Source organism: Octopus bimaculoides, chromosome 8 (genome assembly GCF_046866305.1).
Source record: "Octopus bimaculoides isolate indiv1 chromosome 8, ASM4686630v1, whole genome shotgun sequence".
NCBI classification, from domain to species: domain Eukaryota; kingdom Metazoa; phylum Mollusca; class Cephalopoda; order Octopoda; family Octopodidae; genus Octopus; species Octopus bimaculoides.
In genome coordinates, this window is record NC_142935.1 from 21,174,040 (window position 1) to 21,200,477 (window position 26,438).

Sequence of the window (26,438 nt, forward strand, 5' to 3'; positions counted from 1 at the left end):
CTGCCTGCTGTCGCCTCTCCTATATGTATTGAAACTCGAGCCACTGTTGCGGAAGCTGGAACAGCTAAGGGATATCCCTTTCGAACTGGGACGAGGAAGGGCAGTGTCAGCATACGTGGATGATGTAATCCTCATGGTATCGGACGCCTCCGAAGTGGAGACGGTCGGCACCATCGTAAAACAATATGAGTCAGTTGCAGGAACTAAAATCAACTCCGACAAATCGGGTGGTTTGCGGTGGGGCTCCTGGAGAGGCAGGACTATGCCATCGGATGGTGTCGTAGGACGCTGGACCGACTGACTAGGTAAAGTGCACAGAGTCTGGTTTGGTCCAAACCTCCAGGTTGATAAGAACTGGGACCAGGTGCGAATTAGGGTGATCAGAATTACGCAGAAATTGACTGAAAGAAAGCAGTCACTGAAAGGTCGGGCAGAGGTGGCGAATGCTTACGTCGCCGCCGCCGTTATCAGTTATCGCCTGGCCGTCGTGCCTTGTCCTGGTTACTGCTTCACCAAGCTGGAGTGTCTTTTATTTAAATTCTGGTGCAATGATCAGGTAGTCAGTCTGTTGCCAGCATTCTCTGAGTAGTGGATTAGGTATGCGTGGCTCCCAATGCGCAGATAAGCGTTTCATTACGCCACCTGCAACGATTTTTTTGAAGGTGGGCGTGTGCGGGCTCCGTTCGTGAGGCTCGTCCTTCCGCAGCTCGTCTCCTTGACGGAGCTGCAGTCATGGGTGACGAAAAAACCGATACTAGGGGCATGACGTTTGTCAGGCGCTCACAACGATCTATCAGTCGGACAATGGGATCACGTGGATGTTCGTTCCGTCTTAGAAATTTATAGAGGATTGGTGGCGGGGAAGAGTGCCGACCAGAACGTACTTGCTACTCTGTTCCAGAGGATTTTGTGGTCGGGATCTATCATGGATAACGTCTTGATGTCCTTCGCTTGGCAGTGCTACCGGGAGGGTGGGGGTGCTACCGATTCGAGACAAACTCTGTAGACACGGTTGCGCTGTCAGACGGACTTGTCCAAGGTGCGTGCAGAGTGACGGAAACCGTTCTGCGCGCTCTCGCGACAGTGTCCGGACATTGTTGACTTGTGGAGTTATGTCGAACAGCGATATCATTAGCCAATATCACACCAACGCTCTCTTCACGCAGTATGCCACTATAAAGAGAAGGGAGGCCACAGTACTGTCCTTTGTCGTTACTAATTCTGCGCCTAATTCATTTAGCAAAACCATAAAACGCTTAATCAAGCTATAGTTATTATTCGTTTATGAGTGACGGCTTGCTGCAATTTAACACCTACAATACGAGAATAAACACTTTTCAAAACTTAATACAGCTTTTTTTCTTTCTATTTAGGAGTTTTATATTGGCTGCAAAATAGAAAATACAATATTGCTTTTCATATATTGGGAAAATATTCGTTCTAGATATATGTCCAGACATAATATTTAAGTTAGAAATTCATATAATTAGCGTTGTTGTTAATAACAATAGAATTCAAATAGGGAAACTGAATTTACTTCAAGAGTAAAATAATAATTTACAGATTTAATCCTCCTTCGAATTCCATTATGACGTAATAATGGTCACATTTTCTCAGTAACATTCAACCTTGCTTATATTAATGTCAAACATTTACAGTAAACTAGATACGGACGTGGGAAATTATATAAAATACTTCATCTTTTACGTTCTCAACATACCGTTTATTTTATTTTCATATCGAAATTAGAATTATGTGGTATTGTTATTTAAAACGCAGACGGCATTCAGATATTTAACCTTTGGTTCAGCAGACAGACAGTGAAGTTCTTCCACCGTCACCAATACTATATTACACATACTACTATCGCGATGCAAATCGAATTCCTAATGACTATATCGTGTGATATCTGGGTAAGTTTTCCTTACCATATACGTATATACGTATATAACCATATACATATTTTCACAGAGAAAACATACGTATCGATTTGGATGCACATACACACACACACACACACACACACACACACACACACACACACACACACACACACACACACACACACTCAAGCATATACGTGAATATGTACGTATATATATATGAATATATATATAGATGTATACGCACATGTATTCATATATGTACATATATATATATGTGTGTGTGTGTTTACATGTATATGTAGTTATATATATTTATGTGTGTGTGTATATACATGTATATCTATATACATATATATTATATATATATACATATATATATGTTGTTGTTTTAACTTTCATGTTTTAATTATGTAAATATACATATATATGCACGCGCGTGTGTGTCTGAATATATGTATATCTATCTACCTAGACACAGAGATAGATAGATAAATACATAGATAGATAGATAGATAGATAGATAGATAGATAGATAGATAGATAGATAGATAGATAGAAAAATACCGAAAGAGTGAGATAGACAGTGATGCAAAGACAGAGACAGAAAGATAGACAGAGAGAACGTATTCTATATGCTTTGATGCCCGTTATTTAATTATCTCCGATACAGTCTCTTCCATAAATATCGTATTGAATCTCGTCTAAATATTTTCTTATATCTAGGCATCATCTAATATACCACATATATTAATTGTTCCTGTTATCATCTCAAAATCTGTGACCTTGTGTCTACCTGAAAATACTACTCCTTCATCATGATGATGATCAGTATCATCACTACCACCACCACCATCATCATCATCATCATCATCATCATCATCATCATCATCATCAGCTTTCCCATCTTCTTTGTCTCTGTTCACCTCGTTTTCGTCTTCCACCTAAAATTCTCTCATCTAATCTTACTCTTTTGCTCTTTTACTCTCTTTTACTTGTTTCAGTCATTTGACTGCGGCAATGCTGGAGCACCGCCTTTAGTCGAGAAAATTGACCCCAGGACTTTATTCCTTGTAAGCCTAGTATTTATTCTATCGGTCTCTTTTTGCCGAACCGCTAGATTACAGGGACGTAAATATACTAGCATCGGTTGTCAAGCGACGGTGGGGGGGGGGGAACAAACACAGACACACAAACACAGACACACAAACACAGACACACAAACACTGACACACAAACACTGACACACAAACACAAATACACACACATACGTATATATACATATACACGACAGGTTTCTTTCAGTTTCCGTCTACAAAATCTACTCACAAGGCTTTGGTCGGCCCGAGGCTATAGTAGAAAACACTTGCCCAAGGTGCCACGCAGTGGGACAGAACCCGGAACCATGTGGTTGGTAAGCAAGCTACTTTATTTCATTTTAATTTGCCATAAAGGCAGTACACAGAGAGTAGCTACGGGCTGGACAAAGACATTAAAGAGATGAGATGAATGGTGATTAATATGGTATTAATGGGAGAAAACAGGAGCCGCCCGCCGAACTCTGCTTCTCTAAATCAATGTTCATTTATAAATTTACAATTTGAGGCTATAAACCTCGTGCCGCTGACAGGGTCTCACACTCCGATGGCACATTTCATTCCGGAGGGGTCGCTGGTTCGGTCCGCGGCACATAAACGTCCGCCGGCCGCTTGCCATTTCTCTTTTTTCTCTTTTTCTTTTTAGAGGTTTCGGGAGTTGGGGCCTCACTCGGCACACCCGAGGGGATCTTCACCTCCCCCTCAACCTCTGTTTCAACTGGTGAGCAACCATTATTGCTCACCTTTCATTTTCTGTTCGTGGAGACGGGTGCCTCCACGACTTTCTCCGTCTGTCCCTCTACTGGGGGAGCGGGGGACCACACAGCCACTACTGCGCCTTCATGAAAAATTATACTGTTATGTCTGATTTAACATTTGTGCTTTGTATGTTGTAGTGCGGGTGCATCTATGTACCCTTTATACTACAAACCACTATCAGATATATTAACTCTTGCCCATAGCCTTCCGTCGAGTGGGCTATGAGTGTTTAGGAAAAACTCGCTCATATTTGAAACAGCGTTATGGAAAATAGTGGACTATGAATATATGAGTATTACTCGGGTATCTTTTGAGTGGCTATAAAGATCACCTTTACACTGGAGATTTATGAAAAACAGAGAGAATTGTATTGGCCCTGTTCACCGGAATATCTATTGCAGTTTGTGTCGCGCTATGTAGCAGTGTTGAATCAGTCAGTGTGTCGGATGAACACAAAGAAACATCGCACTTATACGCTCACACACATGTACTCACAACTATGCACTCACATACACATATACGCTCTCTCTCTCTCTCTCTCTCTCTAGCTATCTCTCTCTCTCACACACACGCGCGCACACACTCATTCTCACACACACATACACACTTACACCTCACACATACGCACGCACGTACACCCCTCTTTCTCTGTGTTTCTCTCTCTTACACACACCCACACACACACACACACATACACATATATACATTTATACCATTTACTGACAACTGATTGGTGAGCGCGGTTTTTAGGAGAATAAACTCACACAAGTTTTCTCGCAATGGAACTGAACCCTAAACCACATTGTTTCGAAGCGAGCTGTTTAATATACAGCTAACGCTTACGTCTATATTTGCAAACTGAGCTTACTCTATGCCTCTCTGCTTTGCAGGGATACAAATGTGACACGGTGTCTGTAAGTGCATTAACACAATGACCCCATCTGCCTTTTTGTCAGGTATTTAAAAATTATTTCCAACTTTATATCATCACCAAAGTTCCATTTAACGAAGCTACAAAATTTACAGATTCCATTACCAGTCCCCTTAACATTTTAGAAACCAACATTCAGCCTAAAATCATTTAATACACACAAAATGTATACAGATGTAACACATAGTTGCTGGATCTCGGTTTATAAATTTTATTAAAACTCTTCCTTTCTTCTGCCTGGGTTTATCATCTCTGTGCACATGTTAGGCTACGTGTTGGTTGCTCAAGTCTTCTGAGACACAAATGTAGTTTGAAAGTAATGCGATCTTTTGAACGAATGAAAAAAATCAACATTTCATTTAATTTTATCGGGTATTGAAAATTATCTTCTCTTTTATTTTCTTTACGATTCAACTACAATGTTGATATGAACGAAACCGCATAAAATAAGATTCATTTAAGAGTTTCTGTGACTGTAGAAGAAGCAAAGAAATTCCTGAAACAAATTGATACGCACAGTCATTTCGCCAACAAAGCTCATACAACCACATACAAAAAACTCTTACGCATGTGCACCTACATCTAAATTCTTATGCGAATCTTTTATTTAAAATCATCATATTTCTTGGCACTTTACAAATATTACTTGCAATAAGTTGTTTGAAATGCATTATTTCTCTGATAATCGTTAATGTTATTGAAGATTTCACAAAAGTTGTAGCGAATCAAATTAATGGATTTTGTGGTTTACAGATGTTCGTATGATAGTGTTTTCAGTTCAATTTCCACCACTGCCGACAGAACAACAAAAGGCTGTTTACACATATTCTCCTCACACTAGTTGTGTTCTGTCTACAGATATTACATGAATGCCAAAATATGTAATCAATTTGATTTAAAATTGGTTTCAAATTTTGGCTGGTCAGCTAGTTCGGGAGACGGTGTAAGGACCCCGAAAGAATGAAGGGCAAATTAACCTCGGCAGAATTTGAGCTCGGAACGTAATGAAGAACGTAATGACGCTAAGCATTATACCCGGCGTGCTAACGATTCCGCAAGATTACCGTCTTAAATCGATTTAATGTTAGCAAACCTTTTCTCACCACGTTTATTGTCTATTACCTGGCGCCTTTTCATTGCAACTATTACTTACATTAAACGTTTTAAAAATTACATACTCTCGTATATCTTCGACTTTTTTCTCTGCTTTACGCATCTCTTATATATTTCAAACATTTTGTATATATTTGCTGAAAATTTTCAGACACAAATTCCGCCATGTATTTATTATATTGCTTATTAATGATAAAACAACGAAAATAAAAGATTGGATTTGTAAACTTAATATTTTCAAATATTTAGGTTATGGCATTATCTAGTAACCTTTCCGCAGCAAACCACTATGTTTATTTATTAAATCTTCAGTGCTTCAGTAGATAACCATATTGGATTTTGACAGAATGCCATTTAGCCCAAGGCAGTGTGGAGATATTTTCTCCACCTGCACATATGGAGACAACGAAGTTAGACTTCTGTTACGCAACTTGACATCATAATTCTATAACGATGTCATATACGCGTACGATAACTTATTTTAAATTATGAGCAAATATAAGAGAGCGAGGTGACAGAAGCTTTAGCACACCGGACGAAATACTTAGCAGCATATCGTCCATCTTAGTTATGAGCCCAGCTTCTGCTGAGATCGAATTTTCCGTTCAATCTTTGGGGGTTCATAAAAAAGAACCAGTTGATCACTGGGGACGGCATACTCCTAGGTGTTAGTATATAAAAATACTGCATCCCTTTGCCCAGCCATACGGAGCTAGTGTAACAGACTAAGCTCATAAATCGAGTATGATCTCAAATATTTCTCTGGTGCAGGGAACATGCTGAGGCTTTCATCCTGCAATGGACTGAGCATGGAAAATCCAATTCACAAACATCATACACACATGCGTACAGAAACAAAGATTTGCATTTTTCTTATCAAAGAAGGCTAACCTGTGACCTTTCACAGGGCCTCCGAAATGAGAGGGTGTATAGAAAGTACCTTCAAAGTAGAGTTACGTGCTGATAAATGCTTCATCAAAGTGGTTAAACTACTTTGCATGTTTAGCACATTCTGGCAACCAAGTTAGGATAAAAGATATTGGAGCATTAACAGTTTTTTTGTGTGTTTTTCTTTCAATATTATATTGTACTACAGAATGTGACTGTCAACATTTTAGTCAACACCATATTTTTAAGCAGCTACATTGCCTAAAACTGTACGTAGAGAAATATTCTGTACTGCAGCAAGGCGTCGAAGCAAGACGTAGTAAATGCAGCAGTAATAAGCATGCATATGGGTCTCTGGTAGTCACAAAAATTGCACGGGGTCGCGTGCACACACACGCTCAGACACACACACACACACACACACGAATACACGCACATAGAAACCAATCATGTCGGATAAGCTCAGACCACAAGTACTGCCTTCAATTCAGCGAAAGATCATTGCTACTTACTTCGTGAGCGGCGGGAATTCTGTTAAGAATAAAATATCAAATTCAAACGAAAACTATTGAAACTTAGCGATTCGGCAAAAGATTAAAATAGAATAAATACTAGCATTAAAAAGTAAGTACTGGAGTGGATTCTTCGAGGCGGCGCCCCATCATGGCCGCTGTCTTGTAACTGAAACAAGTAAAAGATAAAAGAACGTAGGCACGCGCGCACATACACAAAAACTCACGAACACACGCATATACATATACATACACACACACACACACACACACGCACACATACACATATATATATATATATATATATATATGTATGTACGTATATATATATATATATATATATATATATATATATATGTACATATATATATATATATATATATATATATATATATGTACATATATATATATATATATATATATATATATATGTGTGTGTGTGTGTGTGTGTGTGTGTGTGTACACATTCATATACGCACACATGCGTGTGTGACTGTATGAGCATGTGTGTGCATGTGTGCAACTAAGACACATGTTAAAATTTGCGTCAAAGTCTGGTCGATTGTAATTTTCTCCCATCGGGTGGATAACGAATTCTCTAGAATAGCCATTTTATCATTTGAAAAGGTGTTAATGAAGATCATTAGTAACAAATTACTTTGCGTAACCAAGGGAAAGGCTAGGAAGTAATTAGTGAATTCAGTCGGTTACAACCTTTGGAGAATCATTGTTACCAAAACTCCTTGGTTTCCAGACGTATGCAAAGTAAGCACTTACATATTTGTTGTAAGCTTGGCTGGTATGGAAGTGCAATCACCGAGGTTTGCTTAACATACAAAAGGAGCCACCATCCTCCTCCTAATTTTTGTACCATCTTTTGTCAAGGTCCATACTAACTCTTTCGAGATATGCTTGCTTACACAGGTTTAAACGTCATAGCTTTATATTTTTATATAGGCGCAGGCATAGGCGCAGGCATAAGCTGTATGGTAAGAAGCTTGCCTGCCAACCACATGGTTTCGGCTTCAGTCCCACTACGTAGCACCATGGGAAAGTTTCTTCAAGTATATATGCTTGTCTCCTACCACTGCTTGACAACAGGTGTTGTTTTTTTTTACATCCCCGTAAGTTAGTTTTGAATAAAATGAAACCGATACAAGTACCAGACTTTAAAAAAATACTGGAGTCCATTCGTTCTACTAAAAAAGTTCTGCAAAGGATATGCTCCGGCATGACCGCAGCTTCTTGACATTAACGGATAAAAGATAAAAGATATTTAATACTGAATTCGCGCAAGTTTTGCTTCCATTCTCCTTGAGGTGTATATAGATGGAATACACTGTAGGTCTGAGATTTGAATAAAGATTTTTGTTTTGTAGAACCTTTGCCGTTGCTGTGTGACTGGAGTTAATGCAGCCATCTTTCCTTTAGACATTTATTAAATTATATTCTCTTGTATTCCTTCTACTTTTAATCTTCGATGTTGAAATAAATCACACCACATAAAAGAAAATCATTAACACATTGTTTAACATTAAAGAAATCACCAAACACCTCTAGAACTTCTCACTTTCTCACTCACACACATTCACATTGTGGACATTTTATAATACCCGCACGTACACACGTATACTTTAGCGCTCACATATATCACATATGATGAACAAAACCAAAAGTAAGAATATCTAGTGGAATAGAAAATGCAATAAACAGAGGATCACACAGAATTTCAGAGTTTCCGTTAACGATAAATATAATGGAAGATGATATTTTTAATTGATACTTCGCATTTTTATTTTGTAGACAGATTTGTATCGTTGTCGAGAAAGATATTTTCCAGCCTTGAAACTCACTTTTCAATAAGACTTCTTTACCCAGCAAAATATTTCTAACATATTCAGCAGTGATATAAAGACATAGACTCTTCTGTTAGTTAACACGCGAGGAAGTCTTGCAATTCCATCCGCAAAATGAAATTGTGATAAACTATACTCGATTACTAGGAATGTCTTGTATAAATTAACATTCCCCCGACTATTGCAGAGGTTACTGACGTTAATGAATTTAATGAAACTCTAGTTCTGGGATAAAATAAAGTGGTAAAAGTCAAAATTGGCATTGGTGAGAAACATATAAGCGTCTGCTGGAACGTTCATAGGCTGACCAAGATTCTTTCATGCAATGGGAACAAATGAGGTTTATTTTTCAACATGGTCCCCTTTACGGCCCACAGGCTTCTTCCATCGGCGCTGCAGTGCATATAGCTCATTGAGGAAGAAGTTATCATTCTGTTGGTCACAAAAGTCAACAACAGCAGATATGAGGTCATCATCACTGCGTTACTGGTTCCCAGGCAAATGATTAGATAATCTTGGGTAACAATTGTTAGACAGATGAAGCCAAATCAGGGAAACAAGGGTTGTAATCAAGCAGTTCAAAGTCAGCGAAGACGTGTAGCTTAATGGTTAGGAGTGTTAGACTCATGATCGTAAGATTGTGGTTTCGATTCCTGGACCGAGCGACGCATTGTTTTCTTGAGCAAAACATTTCATTACACATTGGTCCAGTCTACTCAGCTGGCAAAAAGCAGTAATCCTGAGATGGACCAGCGTCCCATCCCGGTGGAGAATATATACGCTATGGAAACCGGCGAACCAGCCATTATGAGTCGGCATGCCTCGTGAAGGAAACTGTTTTTTTAGCTCAAAGCCACAGTCGCACACAACAGCAATTGAGACCAAGGACGTGTGTGCTGGAGAATTGCCCCGAAGAAACAGTACCCCCTTTCGTCAGTTTTTCTCTTTCACCATGCTGAGGTAACATTTGAAGTTAGTCAATGAACACGATGATTTGTCGTCCCTAAAAACTGAGGCCGTTACTTTCCCTGCCAATGAAACGACACCGGCCGGTAAAGAGTGGGGCGTTGCACTGCATGGATCGTTTCCTTGTCTCTTGCTCAAGCGATGAACCCAGCATTCATTCTAGGATAAGAAGCGTACAAAGAATATTGCTGAACCTGCTTAAAATAATGTCAGATATTCCCGTGATGTCTTCAATCTGGTGTGCAGTTGATAAGGCGTTTGAACACGTGGCATCCACGGAACAGAAACCTTCGTCATACCAAGCAGATTGTACAGAATATTCTCAACTCACTCACGGGCTATACTAATAGCATTCGCTATTTGATTTATAGTAAATCGCCTCTAATCCATAACCATTTGGTGAACACGATCAATGTTTTCTTCGGTGGTGGTAGTTTCATAATTCCCACACCTTGGGTCATCTTCAAGATTTACCTTTCCTCACCTAATTTCAGCTGCCAATTTTTACACTGTCGATACGAGTGATGACGCTTGTAAGACAGGAGCATCATCTCCTTACGTATCAATCATGTGACATCAAATGTGGGTTAAACCCTTTTTCTGCATGTACTTGACACCACTACGTTTCCAAATTATGTCCCTTTTTAAGAGAAGACGTTACCAATTACATCTGAAGTGTTTTCTGAACAGTCAGATATTAGTTTACCTGGAAATACTTAATACAGTTTTTGATAAGAATGGTTGCAATTAATGCATCCAAGTTTTAACAGCTGTAGCAGCACTTCTTCATAGATAGCATATGAAATTTTCAGCTCACTCGTAACTAAATACAGTAGGTATTTTCTAGGCCGCCTTCAAGATATTCCACTAGAAAACACGCGCGCCAGCACAAACGTGTTAAAGGAGGCAGGCACATTCTCTGATACACAAACGTTCTCATTTGTGACTACATAGCAAGGGAGTGCCTGAGCATAATAAATAAATAATTGGGTGATGATTACGAGACAAACCGTGGTATTATAGGTAGGTGATATGTAGTGATCGTAATTATAAGATGAAAAAGAAAAAAATCCTGAGAGAACTCATGTGGAAGATCAACAAAGAATTGATAGGTGTGTTGAGGAGAAAGCTGAGAATGTTGTGTGTTCAGAGATGAAGTGTGTCAGGCTATGAAATATAATTGGAGATATACTTGGAGATAATTGATGACCAATTTTGAATCATGGTAACATGAATATTAGCGCACTCTAAGAGCAAATTCTAGGTGGATGGTGATGAAAATGATGAGGATGCGGTCGACGATGGCAGTTATGAGCTCAATGTTAATGGTGCTAGTATAGGGGGCGAGCTGGCAGAATCATGAGCACGCCAGGCAAATTGTTTAGCGGTATTTTGTTGGTCTTTGCGTTTTGAGCTCAAATTCCGCCCTAGCAACTTTGAATATCATCATATTGATAAAAAGAATACCAGTTGAGCACTAGGGTCAATGTAATTTACTTACACCCTATCTGAACTTGCTATACTTATGTCATAATTTGAAATCAATGATAATGTTGTAATGATGATAACTGCAAGGGGGGGGGGGACATTAAGTTGATATTATATTCCTCTAGGTATAAATTACGTCTCTTCAATATTTCACATTTTCAGCAGTCCTTGTGTTGAAGTAAAATATTTTCCCTTATAATAGCAAGTATTATTTATTAAGTCGTTTCTACTATAAAGTAAGCGTGGATGATTTGATTTCTGCATATATTTTCATCCAGCGAGACATAAAAATTAAAGTTGACTCTCGCTTTAATTAAGTCTTTTTCTGTTATGAGAAACAAATTTAATTAAAGTATGCAAGTCATAAATATTCCATTATTCTGCTTTTCAAAAACGATTCAAATTATTTAGTTATATTATATATTTTATGACGTAAGTCATAAATATTTCCTTCCATTGTTGAATAGGAATTGTATATTGGGAAATGATTTAAAGGAATGATGAAGTAATTATGTGAACTCATTAATATACACAATAGAGAGGCTAATTATCTCGTGAAAGTTTAGATGTAATCTCCAAGATGCTGAATAAAATTCCCACCATATCCGTGTCAATACAAGCACACATTCCATGGGGACGATACAACAAATAGCAGTTAATTACTCCATTCAATCCATGTGAACTCTTCCTAGCACTCAGTTGGTCAGGTGACAAAATATGATATCAGTATTGTTCAATAATTTCAATATTCTTATATATTACTCAACGTGAGTATAAACTGTGTTTCTGAAAGCGCATTTTAAGGCAACTCAGGATTATATAATAAACAATATCGAGGGGTTTACGAAGTAAGACGGGTATTGATACAATTTAATTGGAAAATAACTGTGTAATAAAAAAAAATGGTAGTCATGTTTTTCAAAATCATAAGGTATGTGTGTTAATTGCTACATGAGTATGTTTTAGCCCTGAAGCTATTTTCGTTTCATTTAGCCCCTTGCACTGATTGACACTGGTAATGCGAAATACGTAAGACGTAGTTTAAATAATATATGGCGAAAGTAATACATCATTGGGTTTCTATAACACACAAGGCCACGTTTATGTGTAAAATGCAAGATATGAATTCCTTTATACTATATGACAAAATAGAATGAGTTCATCAACAATATAAGATAGTGATTGCCTGATTTAGACAAATGGTTGTAGCTGTCATATTTCATGTACAAACTTAATACCGAAAGTAAATGTGTAAACATTACTTACTCTCACATACCACTCACCTTTTCCTGTTTTTCTTAACATTTTAACATCAATGTTTGTAAAAAAAACATGAATACTTCATTCTTTGATAAATACCGTATTAAAGATTTTGCAAATGTTTGTTACGGTCTTTTTTAAAGAGAGGAATATTATTTCATATTTTTCTAATATATATATAGTTGAATTTGAAATGAATAGAATTTAGATTTAAAAGTGAAATATTTCCATTGCAATTTACTGTTAGTCATATTTTATGCGCAGAAACCTGATTCTTTTATTTTGCATTTGATACTGTCTATAGTTTAGAAAATAACAAGTTTGAAATTATGCATTTTCTTTTGCCTACTTTTATCGAAGAGGTCATTGAGGAGTGCCAGCAATAAGTATGCTTGCTTGACAGCTTTAGAGATTCTCCAAATACTAAGTACATAGAAATTAAAATTAACTGAATTCGTGTCACATGCAGACAATATATTTCTCTGTATATAGCCGCACATACGTACACACATACAACCATAAAAAACTATCTGAATATATGTATATGTGCGTTTGTATTTGTGTGCACATAGGATTCAGGAAACTTTCAAGTCCATTTTTGAAAGGTCAATGTTTCTAGTGACTTTTAACACATTTTTGATTGACTCTGACCTAGTCGTTTTTATGTAAGTGGGCATTCTGTTATGTCTCCAGATATTAAATCTAATTATATTTCCTTTTCAAAATACAACGCAATTTTACGACTTGGCTCAAGTTAAATTGTTTAACGCCCTGTTGGAATACAACTGTATATGGAGCATAAATAATACGCATTACATCGCAACTGCCATCAGCGAGATATTGACTTCATTTTTTAAACTACTTTTATATCTTAATGACTGTCATTTGAGAGTTAAAGTACCAATATCGTCCGTAGTGCTTTGGGTGTTGGCAAAATTGCATGCAGTATACGTAACAATTTTCGTTTAAATGGTAACTTCTACTGTTCTTAAGAAGCCACCATTTGTTAGATACTGAGTTTGATGTATAAAGTACGGTTAGGTTTCAAAGAATGTTATTAGGGTTTATGAGTAACGAAAATAATTGCACTGGCTGTAGACAAATAAGAGCTTAGTGCTTTAAGTCTGTGAATTTCTAATCCAGGATTCTGAATAATACATTAAATCTATTATATCACTATTTTTCAATGAAGAGTAGTCTCTGTTTATGAAGAGTAATCTGTGTTATGGTTGTCATCGGTTCTTCATTTCTATTTCTTTCTGTTTTTTAGATGCAATGGGAATTACTCTCCTCATTATATTTCTACATCCACAAATGATATCTTAGGATTTATATCGACTTATGGCTCAAAAAAATTACGGGATCAACATGGATTCTAAAAATTTCTTAATCATTGTTGTTAATTACACTTGTTGTTTCAGGTCGTATACCATCCCAATTGCTAAGATCGAACCTATTGTGGCTATGTCAATTTAAATCGGACAGACTAAGAGGATGTGAGTACCACATCTGGAGTTCTTGAGAAAATTTACAACACCCAACGTTTATTCAGTTAGTCATTTACCAGTTGTCTTCTTTCTTTTTTTTCTACTTTTCGTAACCAGTGTAAAAAAAACGAATGAAACTAAATAAATCAAATCACTAAAAATTTCTAAACTAAATAAATCAAATCACTAAAAATTTCTTTATATTTCAAGTCTCCAACGAAAAAGCTGAAACCATATGATACACACACACATATATACATATAAACGCACAACGGGATATACAGAGTTATCTTAATACCCATACACGCATGCATACATACAAACACATTACAGTAATACATGCATGCATACGTACAAACACATTACAGTAATACACTGACACATAAATTGTCATATATATATATATGTGTGTGTGTGTGTGTGTGTGTGAATATATATGTATAAATGCGTAATGTGTGTGAGTATATATATATGTATATAGATGTGTGTATGTGTATGTACGTATGTGTGTGCTTGTGAGTCTTGTAGAAAAGCGAAAGAAAAGCTAATGATAAATAGTGAAATAAATTTTTTAAAATTATTTTATTTCAAATTTTAGAGGAACTGTTCAACAAGATGTATGGCTGAGATGGAAACAATATATCTTATTGGCGCCATAATGTATTTGCAAGGTGTCCGGCTGTGTCAAGGCAGACGATGAGACTCTTAACCAGACAGTCTCAATAGAAGAAACCTATTGGTTCCAATTAGAGTCTCAAATAGACTTTTATTTAAGAAAAAAAACAAAAAACAAGACATTACTTCTAAGCTGCTGACAACCATATTTACTCGTAATATCGTGGCTAGTTAACATATTGTTCCTCTGAATAAATAATGTTGTTGCTGTTAATCTAGAAATGATAGACACGGTATAGGATCTAGTTAAACATTTTGCAGTATTTCAAATGATTCTTTTCTTTCTCACCTCAAATCACCACACAGTAATTTTTTTTATATTCGCTTACTCCAATGTCATTATAATATATAACAACAGGGTACCTAAGCAGAATTAATCGATCTTGACACAGTTGACATACGTGGCTTATAAATTCAGAACTTCATGTGATGTAACTGAATACTAAAACATATTTTCTGTATGATCTAGATATTCTCGCTCCTATACACACTCACACATGCACACACGCAAATACACGTTCAAACATGCTTATGCAAACACCATGCACATATATATATATATCAGTACATCAACATCTCAGTGCAAGAATACTACTGATGACCGGGTAATGCATGTAGTTCATGTCTACTGAGTCAACGTTATGCAGTTGAGTGCGTTTGTACTCTGTGCATCATGTAAGACGATGGCGTATCATAATTAACAGGTGTCGTATAACAGTAATAGAGACTACTAATCAAATGCTTGAAAGTCAGCAGTTTGAACTAGAATCCGAAATGTTATTGGTTCGAAATACTGGCAAAAGCCCAGTAATTTTGGTGGAATGGATATGACGATTACATCAACGCCAGTGATTAACTGGTATTTTATCGATTCTGGAACGATGAAATGCAAAGTGAACCTCGACGGAATTTGAGCTATGTATGTAAAGATAGATGAGATGTTGCTAAGAATTTTACCCTCCATACTAACGATTCTGCCTCTTCACCGGTTTAGAATCCGAAATAATATTACATATTTAAAATATTTAATTAAAACTAAAAATCTCTAAATATTTTCTTTACTATCTTAGCAGGCAATAACTTGTTTAATAAAATGGTGTTTCTTTGATTAAATTTGGTTTTGATGAATTGAGAGTAAGGGAAGCGGAACGATCAATCATGTTGCTGCATTCAAAACAACCCATCCCGTATTGTGAATTTAAATCATACCGCTGCCGGTTTCAAAAGTAATGCTTCCCTTTCAATGAAATACAATATATATCAATACAGAAGAGAAATAGGTTCCGTCGATTTCGAAAAAATCATATTATAGAAGGAATTTGAATTCAAAACGTCAAAGATCATAGAGAATTACTTCATCTCGTCCTATTAGTGTTCTCCAAATTCTTCCCTCTGTATTCCAGGATATCTCCGTCTCTGCGTGAAGGGAGTCGCTGAAAATTACAGAAGCTATTCTGCAATGTTTATCAGATATACAGCCATGATATTATGGATAAGTAAAGAGTGTAGATAACACGTAACAAAGAGGTGACATGAAAACACTTGTAGTTCATCAATGGAATATTAAGGATCATTGTGTTCATTGTGATCCAAGAAGAAGTGAAACAGTATGGATATGATTTGAGATATATTATACTGGAGGGCAATAGCAATTTATGAACAGCAACATTAGACGATCAGAGATAAAATTGCATATAATCGATCACAAAAGCTTTTTAACGTTAATAGTGTTTCTGAGGAAGCGTCTTACCTGCTCTGCTCCTGATATATATATATATATATATATTTGCGTAGATTTTTTTCCTCTCGATGTGTAATGGCAATTATTACGTCATAAAAGAAACATTCCATCAGTAAATTATATTTCATTTCTAAGTGAAATGCTATATCGACATGAAACAGAATCCTAATTATAAGATGTCATAAAGTGATATTGATTTGTTTTTTACATCGATTTCTAACAAGTAATTGATCGGGAAGTGCTATAGCTAATAGAATCCTCCTCAAAGTTCCGCAGAGTTTTATCGACTCACACTAGGACGATGAGTTTAGTAAACCTTTGTGGAAATGGAACTCAGCATTAAATAATGCCAGTAAATATTCAAACAAAATTTTGAGGCCAATATCTGTAAACAGGATGAAATTATTGAATTAATGTATATGAATTAGTTTCGAGTTTTGATTTCAAAAGTAGATGTGCTTGCTTCATGCTCTAGCTTGAAGGGGCTTGGTAGATACCAGATTGGGAACCCAAAGATTTCATAAGAAGGTCCAGCAGTACTCACCAAAGAGAGTCTTGACGTAATAGACCTCTATATTATGAATGGAATAAATTTTTGAAATTGCCTTCTTGAATTCTTAATATTCTTTTTGTAGTTCTTTTTAGCAAATACCGTTTATCTTTCACTCGATTCAGTCATTGAACTGCGGCAATATTGGAGGGTTTAGTCGAACAAATCGGCTCCAGTGCGTATTTTAAAGCCTGGTCTTAGTTCTGTTTTACTTCTTTGCTTAGACACTAGCTAGAGAGGATGTAAACAAACCAACACCTATTGTCAAGAATTGGTGCAGGGTGGCAAACAGAGATGCAGACAATTACACACATACGTATGTGTGTAGGGGGTGTTTACAACGGACTTCCACACCATCTCCGCCTACAAAATTCAATCGCAAGGCATTTTTATGCCAGGGCAATAGTAGAAGCCACTTGTCCAAGGTTATATACAATGGGACTGAACCCGAAACCCCCGTTACTGCAAATCAAGCTTCATGACCTCAATTCAAAGCCCCGTTGAAGAAGAAATTAAATTTTGTGTAAAATTATTAAGAATGAATATAATTATTACTGATTGAAGCATTATTAATTTCAAGGAAATACGTGCTTGTAATATTTCTAAAACGAATTATATGATTGTTTACAAAATAATGAGCTTTCATTTGGTAAAATTAGAAGCAATAACAGCAGAAAATATTCCTAATGAGTAACGACGCAGGTTAACTAATGCAGATTTTGACAGAATAATTAAAGAAACATTGAAATGCATTTTGATTCGGTATTCCACCTGTACAAAAGTCTGAGATAGCTACCAACGTATTTCATTATGTTCTACGCGTTATCTTCTGCTATTGATTCAGACACCGATTGCAATGGGTTTTAGATCATATTACAAATGAAATCGCTGAAATTGGCTATTTCGAGTTTTTGGTGGGAATAAGATTTATGTTATTTGTCGGAAATTTAATAATAAACGTCAGCTACAGCTTAAAACAAATTGCGGTAGAATTATTGAATTAGTTAAAATAGACTGTATTTTTGATCCTTGGTGAGTTTCTTGCAGCCTCCCTATTGCTAAAGTTGGTCATCCTTTTTGACAGACACATTATACAACTTCCTCCAAAGATGAGAAGTTTTCTGCAATGTAAAAACTATTGAAAATAAATCAATTATAGAGATTTGGCGTCGATGATTGACGTTTGGTGTAAACAATCATTAATATGAAATGCATTACAAAGAAGACAATTGAGCTTTCAGAAAGGCAGATAAAATTCATCAGTCGCACAATTAATTTGTTTATACAATTAAAAATAGTTGTGATGTTCATAAAAATGAAATTAATGGACAAACATCAACCGATGCTTTCAAATCCTCAAAATTTGAAGACACGAAAGCATTAATGGGCTGCATAATTGATCAAACGAAGACAACGTAATTGAAACCACGACACGATCAAAAGGGCTGATATTAAAACACATGCATACACACATATATGCATTTATATATGTGAATACATACATGTATACACACACACATATATACATGTATATATATATATATATAAACATATACACGCACTATGTATATATGTGTGTGTGGACGTGTATGTGTATATGTGTGTGTATGTTTACACATGAACGTGTCTGCATATGTGTGCGTATCTGTGTATATGCGGGAGAGATTTTATATTACACATCGTTGAAAATGGGTGACGTGTGGTTCGCTAGGGAAAATCATAGAAGAAAAGAGGCACGAATTCAAGAAATACCTAAAATCTAATACTCGAAACGTATTCATATCCACATACGTTATACGAGCAGGTGTTAAATGTGATGGCGTGAAAGGGTCACCATCCTGATATGGGATATTAAACTAGATGGAGTGCATCATTGTCCTGATTTGGGCAAAAATGATTTGATTGATAGAAGAAAGAAGAGAGAGAGAGAGAGAGAGAGAGAGAGAGAGAGAGAGTGAGAGAGAGGGAGAGAGAGGGAGAGAGAGGGAGAGAGAGAGAGGGAGAGAGAGGGGGGAGGGAGAGAGGGGGGATAGAGAGAAACAAAGATCCAGAAATAGAGAGAAGCAATCCGTAATTGTCCTATACTGATACATTAATTTTTTATATTTCTTTCAGTTATTAAACTGGAGCCAAACACAAATACATGTTCACACACACCTACCTACATATATACATATGTATTCATAAACACACACATACACACACACACATACAAATACACACACACAAACACACAAACTCATATAGATATATGTTTAAAAAAATATAGATAAACCTATTCAAGAAAACAAAAACAGGTGTAAGACACAACAAAGTGTATTAATACATTACTCAGGAAAAATAGAAGAAGACTTTAACGTTTCGAGCTTACGCTCTTCTACACAAAGAAATGAGAAGGGAAAACAGATGGAGAGAGGAAAAGGCTGGAGAGGAAAAGAAGAAAAAACAACGAATCTGAATTACCACTGTTACATTCTCTATATACCAAAAAGAAAGAACTGCCTGGAGACGTATTGGGGCGGACAAGTGAGACAACAGCGACATTGCATGTGTGTGCGTGTGTGTGCGTGTGTGTGCGTGTGTGTGTGTGTGTAGATAATCTGTGCGTGTAACAAATTCACTCACATGCCCTAGACAGGCCTGGTGATATAAAAGAACACGATTTCCCCCAGTGCTGTGTGGTGATGCTGAACAAATGACGTGGTTGCAAAGCGCGCTTCTTAATGACACAATCATTGTGTCCGAAGTTCAAAGGATTTTCTCAAATGTTCACTTAAATAAAGAACGCAATATTCAAATGAAATAATTTTTCGTTGAAGGTACGTAACAAGAAGAACCACACAAATTGTGAAAGTAAATCGAAATACGGTTTGCCGAAGCAGACGGCATACTGGCAGAACCGTTATCGTGCCGGAAACATGACTAGTAGCAATTCTCCTGAATTTATTTTCAAGGCCCCCAGCTCGCAGAATCGTTAGCACGCTGGAAAAAATGCTTATCACTAATTCGCTCGTCGCTACGTTCTGAGTTCAAATTCCGCTGAGGTTGACTTTGCTTTCCATCATTTCGGGATAGATAGATAAAGTACCAATGAAAAACTGGAGTCGATATGATCGACTAGTCTCTTTCCCGAAAATTGGAGGGCTTGTGCCTCAAGTCGAAAGAATTATTTAAATAGATAAACATTGAGTATAATAACTAAACTCATATCAAGAACAGATACCTAACTTACATGAAATTCCTCACAATCCCATTCCAAATTTTGGTCAATATATAGAGTGTCCTACTACTGTCTATGCCTTCTATTCTCTTTGTTACACCGCTGGAGTGGTTTCTGTACTACAGAGTGAGTAAATGATAGTTTAATTCTATTTCGTGAGACGTGTACTCAGTCACTTCCTAAATTTCCTCCTGTCCTTATCTTGTCGCCGATATTGTGTGTAGACCCACTGAAGGAATGAAATTGTCCTCGGTCGAATGCTTGCAATAGAGTGATCTTCTCTAAAGAAACAGTAAGTTGAAGAGGTCTTTAGAACACCTGTGAGGACGTATCGCGGCACTTATTCTGCCACGCTGCCCCATAAGTTCCAAACCTGTTGAAATTAAATTTGCTCCTTGTCATAATGGATTCGATAATATAGTACTAATCTTCAATTTTTTGGAATGAGCACAAATGTAAGAACGCTGGACTTTAAAATATTTGTTTTTGTTCTCATTATTCAAAGCTCAAATCCCACCGACTTACAGGGTTGGTAGGCTTAATCCGCTATTCTGTTTTGCATCAAAACGCAGCATCTTGCTTGCTTTCAGTAAAGCCCACTTAAAATTAAGTAGTCAGGCCAGGTGTTCGATTTTAGGGTACAATGCATCTTCTCTTTCTCTCCTACGAGTTTCGGAGGTCTTAGAAAAACATCATCCCGACTAGAAATTAAAAGAAAGATGGACGTCGAAATATATTGAACACACCTTAGCGGGCTTCGATTTTAAATTGATTATTTATTCGTTATCTCCTAAGTTAATAATATCTCTGTGTAGGATTACAATCACAAAGGCTCCAACGATCTTTGACACTTGATAAGAGAAGTTCAATTACGTAATGAAATACAAGTCACCTAGAAATCAAAAGGTAATAAAGTTACAAATTTACGTTACAATATATTCAATTAAATATTCTATCCTGTTCTTCACCGTATCCTGTGCTTTCTATTTGAGTTTATGCAGTGAATGAAACAGCAACATTTAATATTACCGTTCATCGAATCAACTGATCAATGTTTAGTTATGCTACATCACACGACTAAACTCTTGAGCATTAAGCGCTTACAATGCTAGAGGCAATAATTAGCGAGCTAATGTCAATTTTGTTTAATTAAATTCCGGTAAATGCTTAGCAGAATACGCATTTACGCAAGATCGTATTCTTTTGTTGCGTAGCTCTATCGTAGAGTGGACGGAATAGAATTAAATATAAAGGAAGACAATTATTCAGCTGGAGAAAATTTGACCAGAGGGTAAAGGGAAAAGGAGGTGAAGCGAGAAAGTAAAGTGGAGCACCTAAGGAAAGAGGGAGTGCTTGAGGAAAATATCTATGGAATAGCTAGTTTGGAGAGCCATAGAAGAGGCAAATATTATAATGAAAGAGTGAAATATGCTGAAGAATTTACTTCCGCGATCATTTACGGTGACCATATTAGCTGCAACTTTAGAATGTCAAGCAAATTGCCAATCACTATTTATTTTGACTACTCACATTCGGCGTTCAAATCTCACTGAGGTGAATATTGTCATTCAAATTTCGTGATTGCTAAAAATATACCAGTCAAGAACTGTGGTTCATTTACTCGACTGAGCGTCACAATAAACTGTCCATCATTTTTGTTCTAAAGAAGACATGTACTTCAGATTTTGACATATAGCTCCATCATCGCCGGCGCCTATCGGCGTGGTGTACAGCCGTTTCCATAGCCAATTTATTCAATTAGAGAAATTGAATTAAATTGTATATTTTCATATTGAAATTGGTCAATTGTATATTTCATCAAGGGAGAATTTACCAGAAAGAAGTTGCATTCCAACGTGTTGGTTGATCTTGTGCTCACACATGTAAATGGGCTTTCGAAAACTACCGTTAGTTATATTAGTGTCTTAAATAAATTAATCATATGTTAAAGCTACTAGTACTTCGAAAAGTTTCGTATTTTCATGTTTAATATACTAACATCTGTAGCTATAAGAATGAAGAATTCTTAGTAGTAATCATAGAAATATTAAATATTATATTAAATATTAATATTTCATCTTACTTACGAGGAAGGAGACGGATTTTTTCATGTATTCATACATGTTTATAGATGTTCAACTATTGCCATTAGTTATATTTCTATTATAAATAATTAATTATATATTAAAGCGACTAGAATTTGAATTTGTCGGTACTTCTCGTTTTATTACACTAGCATCTGTAAATATAAGGATTAAAGGAAGCTTAGTAGATATATCTACATTAGAATATTTATTAAATAGTAAAGATGTATAATTATGTTTTCTGCACAGGTAGCAATATAATTTGTGGTCTCTATGGATGGATGTAATTAAGCACGTTGCACATGAATATGTCGTTGATATTTTATGAAGTTAGAGATGAAACGTATTGATTTTGTAGAAATTGTAGCTTTAGTAATTCAGGTTCTTTTATAATCAAATTTTTATCAATTGTATTTGCTAACGCTTACACTTTCCTTTGTATACATAGTTTACATAACTATTGCGCACAGATATAGATGATGCGATACTCTTATATGATAAGTAACAAGCAGTTTTTAATACGTCATATTTTTCGTTGTCTCCAATATTATAACAAAAGTAGGAGAAATTACATGATGAATGTTACCGCTCCCTCTCATTCATTCTCTCTCTCTCCTTCTCTTTATATCTCTCTATCATTCTTTCAATCTTACTGTATAACACCTAAGGACATGAATTTGAAGCAGGTGGTAGCAAATTGTGAAAGGAAAAGTCTGCCTTTTTTGCAAGGATTTCTGTCCACCACATAGATGCATTTGCTGCAATTTTCCTAGAGAGACATTGTCAACATGGTAATTTGTTTTCAGCTTTAACTGAATGGGTATGCTTTCGTTTGTCCGTTTAAAATTATGCTGAGTTTCATAGTCATGTTTATATATAGATAGTTTCCACTTCTCCCATGAATAATTAAATATCGCCCACGCTATCATTCTATCACTCTTATATCTCTCCTTTTATATAATCACAATCTCTCAGACAAAAACACACACACTCACACAGGCGTTTTAAATATATATGTATATAAATGTGTGTGTGTGTGGTTAGAATATTTTGTATATTTGTCTGCATTTATATACATATATACATATGTGTGCGTGTGTTGGTGGTTATGCATACATACTTACATACACATATACATTCATACAAACTTATATTTATAATACATATATTACAGGCATACATATAACACAACTGTAGCAGTTCAAAAACTTTCTACTAACTCTCAGTCACTAATTGGTAGCAAACAAACTAAAAATCAGAACGTACTACATCGTTAAAAGAGACCTTAATGGTTTCTAAGTCTTCATCAAACGTCTGCGATATATAATTGAATTTCAGGAAAAATAGTATTGATTTATATTTTTAACGAACATATATTTTTTTTAAGCTTTAAAATTATCTATCCTTAAAAGAGATAGGTCACACACTTTCAGAGATTTTGATATTTATACATTCATGCACACATTTGCATATATAAAGACGTATCCAGATATATACACAAAATTTGTGCATATAAATATATTTATGTTTATATTTATATACAAGCTTACATATATATATATATATATATATATATATATATATATATTATATGAGTGCATGTGTGTATGTGTGAGACGTGTGCGTATTTCTGAATGTCCTTGTTTCTGTGTATATGTATACATAGATATATACACATATATACGTGGTACATATATGTCTTTGTGTGTGAGAAAGTGTGTGTTTGTGTGGGGCAGGGTGGGGGTGTGTATGAGTAGTTGCACTAACATCCTGCGCACGGAGCCTCTTAACTGACACATAAAAGCCATACCTACCTAGCAACACATGTTGCGTCAATCGATCAGTCAATCGAATATTTTCTGCAACCACTTTATATAATATAATTACTGAATAGTTTCCTTCCTATATCGAGGTGCATATATCAATTTGTATTTTTCGATAATTATTCATATACATTCGCGTATATTATTATTGAATTACAATAACTGCACGTGACGACCATTATTTAAAACGTCAACCTAATTAAAAGGCTTAATGGCTGATGCCTATTGGAATGTTAAAGTTCATTTTCCTTAATATAAAGACACATCCTACGTGAAATAGGCACGTCACAGGTCTTTGCTTCAGAAAGTGGAGTTTGGTATTTTTACAAAAGACTCCGCATACACACAAACACGGACGTACACACACACACACGGACGTAGACGCACACACACACTCATACGTAAACACACACGCACATACGTAAACATACATATACCTCTCTCCCGACACGGACACACATACGCACACACAAACACGTGCTTATAAACGTAACGATATCAACGCTTTCACAATGCGTGTGATGGTAGTATATTTGTGCGTATGTAATTTTATGAGTGGTATGCATGTCCCAGATTGAAACGGAGGAATTTTATGGGCGGTTCATATATATATGAGGGCGTAGACACACCAATATCTGATGCCAAGCGATGATGTGCGGAGAAACACAGACACCAGGACACTCACACACTAACAATAGCGCGCGCACAGACACACACATGCTCACAGACAGACACACAGACAGACACACAGACATACAGACAGACACACAGACATGCATACACACACACACACACACACACACACACACACACACACACAAGACGGGCTTTTTTCAGTTTCCGTCTACCAAATCCACACACAAGGCTTTGGTCAGCCCGAGGCTATAGTAGAAGACTCTTTGCCAAGGTACCACCCAGTGAAAGTCAACCCGGAACCATATGGTTGAGAAGCAGCCTTCTCACCACATAGCCACAAAGCATATACATTTTGGAGACCGTAGAATAATACATATGCATACATATGAGCATATGCACACACACACACACACGCATGCATACATGTAGACACTGTCAATAGTAAAGGCGAAGTTACTTAAAATGCATAATTATTTATCATATGCAGTAGAAACATTTATGTGTCAATACCATATATAAGTATGGAGTGACTATTTTCCACAATGTCACCGTGTCAAAATGCTGAGTATAACCTCAGAAATTGCTCAACACACATTCAAACATATAATATATAAATATCTGTTAGTATTTACATAATATTTTTTATATGTCTGTGCGTGCATATGGGCATACATGACATGAGTTACTTAAATATCTACAACTAATTTTCATCGATTTTCTATCGAGTTCTTGACGTTTATAGATGTTTCTTTTAAATTGTTCTATTACGTCTGTAAAATTGCTTCTCCTGCAGATACCCAACGCTATATCAATTAACATAAAATATCCGACGTCCATATCTACTATATTTTATTTTGTCTTAGCTTAATCGTTCGTCTTGCTAATGTTTTGTGCCACATATTTTCTTTACATCTTGACGTCAAATGTGTTGCTGTTATTAGACCTCATCTCCTAGAAGTTTTCTTTTGAATTGCAGACGGTAAGCTTAAACATTGAGACGGCGTCTGCGTATGTCCTGAAGTTAAATATATGCAATTCAATGCAGATTTATCGCATTATTTCTTAATGATTTGCTGCCTAACATCTTCAATACATCCAAATAGAAAATCTTGGTACACGACATAAAACATGCAACCGTATGTTTGCGCGCCTGAACAGTGCCCACTATCAATCTCTTATAGAACTTGACCACACGCCTATATCAGCATCATTAATAAACAGCAGTGGTAGAAGTAACAACAGTAACAGCAACTGCAGTAGTAGTAGTAGTAGTAGTAGTAGTAGTAGTAGTAGTAGTAGTAGTAGTAGTAGTAGTAGCGGTGGTGGTGTCGGGACTTGAATTTTTAATAAAAGGCGGGTAGTTTGTGGCAAGTGGCAATTCTGGCTGCTATTTCTAAATTGTAGAAACCCTCTCAAGCTGCTTCTTCGGAAAGATATACTGGGACGAAGCAGCAAATGAAATCTGTAAA

General features: G+C 36.3%; 1 long non-coding RNA gene across 1 annotated transcript; it reads left to right on the forward strand.

The window, feature by feature from the left end:
* Positions 1-1,630: 1,630 nt before the first annotated feature.
* Positions 1,631-5,843, forward strand: LOC149134329 (uncharacterized). The gene is made up of 2 exons (XR_016242758.1): positions 1,631-1,913; positions 5,424-5,843. It is a non-coding gene; the product is annotated as an uncharacterized LOC149134329 (long non-coding RNA).
* Positions 5,844-26,438: the final 20,595 nt, after the last annotated feature.